Source organism: Hordeum vulgare, chromosome 5H, assembly GCF_904849725.1.
Source record: "Hordeum vulgare subsp. vulgare chromosome 5H, MorexV3_pseudomolecules_assembly, whole genome shotgun sequence".
Taxonomy (NCBI): domain Eukaryota; kingdom Viridiplantae; phylum Streptophyta; class Magnoliopsida; order Poales; family Poaceae; genus Hordeum; species Hordeum vulgare.
Genome location: NC_058522.1, coordinates 199,578,117 through 199,584,734, shown reverse-complemented (window position 1 = coordinate 199,584,734; position 6,618 = coordinate 199,578,117).

Below are 6,618 nucleotides of genomic sequence, written 5' to 3'. Positions count from 1 at the left end.
TAACTCCTTTTCCTGTTTTGCCAGGCCGTGCTGGCGGAGCCCCCGTGCGCATCTTCGGCGGCGATGCGACGTTTCCAAGGGGGAAACCGTTTCTGCTGGAGTGCGTGATTGGGTTGCGGGATCTGTTGGCGCATCCTAGACGGCTAGGCATCACTACATGGAGGTTCGTCGGCCAGAGTATGCGTCGAAGGCCTCGCCGAAGCCCCAGACACACCCTCGACAACATCGCCTTGTCCTAGAGTGGCGCATCAACTTGACACTGTTGAGCTCTTGGTCTCCGTCTCATTAGCCCGCGCTCGGGCATCGGGGCACTCACGCAGGCGTTTGGAGCCCATGGCGAAGTAGAGCGACCACCACTTGCCCTGCTTTGGGGAACCACAGTGGAGCTCTCAACATCCCAAGATCTGGTTCGGAGCTTGCTCGAATCCGTGAAAAATCTGTCAACCACCTCCCCCTGCCTGGTGTGCCAAAGATGTCGGGGAAATTGACACCTACGGGAAGCTCGAAGGGTCCCTTGATTGTTCGGAGGACGAAGAGAGGTGGCGTCAAGAGCGGAGCTAGCAAACAACACCGGCAAGGCCGTTTACCCAGGTTTGGGCCGCTTGGCGCGTAAAACCCTACTCATGCTTAGTTTATACTAGGGCTTACTATAGGGTGATTTGCAACAGTAACTTAGCTGGTGATTATGGAGTCTCAAATCCCCAAAAAACCTAACCTCTAGAGATGGAGCCTTGGGCCTCCATTTATAGGCAAGGGGTCACCAACAGTTTGCTCACGTGTCGCATAGTGAACAGGGTTCACCGCTTATCATCTTCGATGGTGGAAGGGGCAGTAAATACCTTGTCTGACCCCTGGCCTGCAGTGAGGTCGTCGCGACACGTACCTAGGTGGATCGACACCTGGGTCTTGCGCCAGCGCATGAGGGATGCGCTGGAGCGGTTGGACTGTTGTTGAAACAGGGCAGGACACTTGGCGAGCGAAAGGAGCTTGCTGGCCTGGCGTCCTTGTCGGAGGACTCGATTATCTTACCGGCAAGGCTGGCTCGCCGGGGCCTTGCGAATCTTTGTTCCAAGTAGGGCTTGCCAGGGCCTTGTATCTGGAGTTCTTGGTTTGCCTTCCTACCGGTCTTCTTTGTGCGCTTCTGCCAGGGGCATTGTCGGTGCCCGTGCACATGTCTGGGGCACAAGGGACCCCAGTCTCTAGTGCACCGACATCATTGTTGTTGTTGTTGTTGTTGTTGTTGTGGTTGTCGTCGTCGTCGTCATCGTCATCGTCATCGTCATCGTCGTCATCGTCGTGTTTTCATCTACGTTGTTGTTGATATTTTTGTTGTCGTTGTTGTCACTGTTGTCGTTGTTGTTCTTGTCATCGTTGTTGTCGTTGTTCACGTCATTGTCATTGTTGACATCGTCATCATCGTACTTGTGGTCATCATTGTTATCGTCGTCGTCGTCGTTGTTGTTGTTGTTGTTGCTGTTGTTGTTGTTGTTGTCGTCATCGTCGTCGTCGTTGTCGTCTTCGTTGTTTTTGTATTATTTGTTGTTGGTGGTGTTGTTGTTGTCCTTGAGGTTGTTTTTGTCATTGTTGTCGCTGTTGTTGTTGTTGTTGTCGTTGTTTATCGCCATTGTCGTTGTTGTCATCATTGTCGTCGTCGTCGTAGATAGAGTCGAAGTTGTCCCTGTCTTTCGGTGAGATGGCGGTTTCATTTTTGTAGAGTCGACTTTGACTGTCCGACTACGAGCGTGTGAGGACGTGGCGCCTTAGCAATTCCTAAATCAACTCTGAGAGGTTATTGACCACGCCGGGGCACGATCAACCTGACCACGAAGGTTTGTTTCCTGCACGCAAACGAAGAGCCAGCAAGAAACTAAAATGCAATCAACATATTGCGAATATAAGAGGAAAGCTTTATTGATGAAGGTGGGGTCCAGTGACGCCTTTGTTTGGTCGAAGAACACAAACGAAGAACGCGAAGTTGCAGCTATGGCGAACTCGTAATCTAAACAAAACCCAAGTGTAAATGGTGCCCTAAGGGTTGTATATATGAGGGAAGAGAGAGGAAATTTCGTGACCCTTGGAGGAGGGGTCCGAAAACAGCCCCAAACTCGGTTTCCCCACACGTACGGACTCTATAAATAGCATATAATATGGTACTTCGAAATTACATGGGCGTGGCCCAAAAAATAAGGTATTGCAACACCTATAATAGCCCATGGACGAAATTTATAAAGTGGCCTCTTGGATATTTCGTCCAAAGCCTTCATGCTCTCCTTATGGTGGCTTTAAAGTGCGAAGATCACGAGTGCAAGCTCCATTGTTCTCTACCATGTGTGCACCTTCTTCTCCATGCTTGATCCAGCTCCAACGGATATCCTTCTTCTCCATGCAAGGTCCTTCATTCATGAGCACAACAAAAGTATCTAAGTTAGGTAGCATCATTGTTCATGAACATTAGAAGTATTCCCAAGAAACGAAAGTACCTGGTAATTCAATTGGCGTGCACGAGCTCTAGTAACAGGTCCAATATGTCTTGTAGTTGGGGCTGTGGATGTAAAAATGGTGTTGATGTCCTCATCACAAAGGCTCAGATTGGTTCGGATAAGATGATCTAACCCTAATTTTTTATGGCTTTTTCGTGGACGATAGGTATGAAGAACATATGCGATCTAACTACGAAAAATTGGTAACATCTCACCGAGCAACCTGGAAATCTGATACCACTTGATAGAGGCGAAGTTGTCCTTGTCTTTCGATGAGATGGTGGATTTGTTTTGTTAGAGTCGACTTTGACGATCCGACTACGAACGTGTGAGGACGTCGCGCCTTAGCAATCGCTAAACCAACTCCGAGAGGTTATTGACCATGCCGGGGCACGATCAACCTGACCATGAAGGTCTGTTTCCTGCACGCAAACGAAGAACAAGCAAGAAACTAAGATGCAATCAAGATATTGCGAATATAAGAGGAAAGCTTTATTGATGAAGGTGGGGTTCTGTGACGCCTTTGTCTGGTCGTAGAACACAAACGAAGAATGCGAAGTTGCAGCTATGGCGAACTTGTAATCTAAACAAAACCCAATTCTAAATGGTGCCCTAAGGGCTGTATAAATGAAGGAATAGAGAGGCAATTTTGTGACCTGTCGGTGCACTAAAGACTGGGGTCTCAAGTGCCCTAGAGTTGTGCGCAGACACCGGCAGCCCCACCGCGGCAGCAAGGCGCGTCCCTGGGGCTTAGGGCGAAAGCAAGACTTAGAAATCACCAAGTGCAGATTGCAAGCCCCGGCAAGCACTTGCTTGCTGGGAAGGAAGAAGAGACCCCGGCAGGAGTCCCCTGCCGGGGAGAGAAACAATGCCACGGCGATACCGTCCCACCGAGGAAGAAGGACTGAGCCCCGGCACGCCACCCTTGCCGGGAAGACAGACAAGGCCTCGGAAGGCCATCACCTCCCTGCCGAGAGGAACAGGAAGAGCCCCGGCAAGGTAACCCTGCCGGGAAGGAAGAGAGAGGCCCCAGGAGAGGCGCGGGCTCAGGTCACCCTCGCGACCTGCAAACGCCTCCACGGACGATGCATGCACCACACGTCCGCCTGCATGCCAGCGCAACTCCCCGGAGTTGCCACGTGAGGGTACGTGTCAAACCCCCCCTGACGAGATCAGGGAAGTGTGTCCAAGCATTTATTGCACCTGTGACAAGGCAGTAACACTGTAACTGTCGGTCGGCGCTGTTTCACTCGTGAACCCACCGTTCACCCACTGAGCCACTTTCGTGACCCCTTCTCCTATAAAAGGAGGCCCGAGGCTCAATAGTAGAGGCTTTTGGCTTTTTGGTAAACCGAAAGGCTGTAAAAAGGGACAGAGCTACAATAACCCAAAGCAAATAACTAAATGCATGCAGGAGTAGAGTTTTACGCGTCACGCGGCCCGAACATGGGTAAAAAGATCTTGACGGGCCCTGACTGTTGGTTCTGCTCTTCCCGCGACCCCTCTCCCCGCCAAACCAGAAAAAAGGGGACCATTGAGGCCCCCATAGGTGTCGAGCCTTCACCGACATCTTTGGAACTCGGTGGGGTCAACATCCAGCGGCGCCGCGAACGTGGGTTTCCGTCTGTCGTGCTGCCCACCCATCCCAAAGGCTGGGCCGAATCTTGGTTTTATTGTCGTGACACTTCTCCTCCCGGTGAGAACCCACTTCTGGGTTATAGAGAAGATCGCTTACCCATGGACTTCAAGCTGCCAGAGGAACTTACGAAAGAAGAAGAATCGAAATTCATCCACATCTTCTCCGAGTTAAGGTCTTTGACCAATAATGGGCTCACCGAGGTTGACCTATACCGTTGTTGGGTGGAGTGGAATATTCTTCTTCTAAGTCCCCGGGACGGTCCGATGTGCGAGTACGATGGCAGTGTGAACCATCCCTAATGCTTTTTTCATAGAAGACTAACTGAGCAAGACATTGTTGACATAATCAAGAAGTTAACCGGTGAGTCCTTGGAAAACTGTGCTAAGGTCGGGCTCAAGACTTTCTGCCTCTCCTACCCGGCTCCACCGGTAACAATCTAAGTCGCCTCCTTTTACCTTTTTCAACAGATGTGCCAATGATCCAGGTTTGAAATTTGATTCTATCCACCAGAAAGGTGATGCGTTTTGGTCTCGAAGGCCAAAGGTGACTGCCTAGAAAACAAATAAGCTGCCACCGAAGAAGAAGAAGAATAAGAGCAAGGGAAAAGCCGTCGTCAAGGAGTCATCCATCGTCGGCGAGTCCCAAGCCGGCGAAGAACAGTCAGAGGTAAATATTTACCCTGTTGTTTATCATCATGATGTTCCGAATTATGCTTCTGTCTTGTTACCTTTATGCGTAGGACGATGTCTATGAGAGCCAAGATGACTTGGTTGAGGTAATTTCTATTTCTTCCGACTCAACTTCCTCTTCACCTAGGCCGGCCAGGCGGATTTGTGGAAAAGTTCCCATGTCTCACCCAAATGCTTGTCTGGACCCTGATTTCCTTTTGAAGAAGGCGAGGAATGCTCCCAAACGTAAAACTCAAAGTTATTCTGGCGACTTAGTTTCCGGCTTACCTGAAAAGGAAACCGGTCGAAAACACCAAAGTGAGGTATACTCCTGTTAACACATTCTCCTTCTTGTAGAAAATGTTATTCACAACTCGTTCACTCATTGAACTTTTATTCTTTTAGGTCTCTCCTTCATCTGGCGACTCAGTGATGTCAGCTCTTCCACCAATGATTCGTGCACAGGGGTAAGTTCTTTTGTTAACCTTTTTCCTTCCCAAAAATTATATTTGTTCTAAATTTGATGTCTTCATTTCAGAGCACAAGCAAAGAAGAGAAAAACGGGCAACTTGTCTTCTGCTCCTAAGACGACTGAGGTGTTAAGCATGAGCACCCCTACCCCGGAGTTTGATGAAAACCAAGCGGCGGCTTGTGATGATCACGTGGATGACATTCCTAACGTTCGGATTGACTCTCCAGGCCCTGTAAAGGAAAACACAGAGAATGTTAACCCACCGAGCTCTTCCAAGGCGACTGAAGATCCAGATACCGTAATTATTACTAGTACTGGCTACTCAAAACCTGCAACAACGGTGTTACCCAAACATGCATCAAAAGAGTCCTATCCTTCCGTGGAACAAGATATCACTAAGCTTAAGCTTCCCCATTACGAGAAGCTTGAATTTGAGAAACTCTGCTCTTGCTTCGTAAGTCGCCTGGAGACGAGTTATGAAATCGAGAATAGCTTGATCAACATGATGAGACTCAAACATGATGTACGTCCTTTATTATGTGTTCTTCCACCCATTAGCCTTCCAAGAGACTATTCTTGGTTGATGAATTATATTTTGTTGCAATATCTAGTAAGCCCATATCTGTCCATAGCCCCCAAGGGCCGGGTCATCTTTTGAAAAATGAATTGGGTCATGCATTAGGTAAAAAACATCAACCTGTAGGCCCCAAGGGCCGGGTCATCTTTTGAAAGATGAACCGGGTCTTGCATTAGGTAAAGAAAACTTCAACTTGTAGCCCCCAAGGGTCGGGTCATCTTTTGAAAGATGAATCGGGTCATGCATTAGGTAAAAAACATCAACCTGTAGCCCCCAAGGGCCGGGTCATCTTTTCAAAGATGAGTCGGGTATTGTATTAGATAAAAAACTCAACCTGTAGCCCCAAGGGTCGGGTCATCTTTTGAAAGATGAGTCGGGGCTTGTATTAGATAAAAACATGAACGTGTAGCCCCCAAGGGTCGGATCATCTTTCGAAAGATGATCCGGGTCTTGTATTAGATAAAAAACTTCAACCTGTAGCCCCCAAGGGTCGGGTCATCTTTTGAAAGATGAACCGGGTCTTGTATTTTGTATGACTTCGAATAGAATCATACATTAGCCCCCAAGTGTGAGGGATGTTGTTTGCAACAGTTCTGAAACTTGTGTCCCCAAAATTTGTTTGCAGGAATCTATGACCCGGGCCGAGTCATCCCTTGCTGACTTGAAAAAAAGCTTAGCCGAACAGCAGGATTTTCGGACTGCATCGGACTGCATTTGAAGAAAAATATCGGTTGGCCCTAGCTGACATGGTGAAAATGAAACCCGACCACCAAAAATTTGAG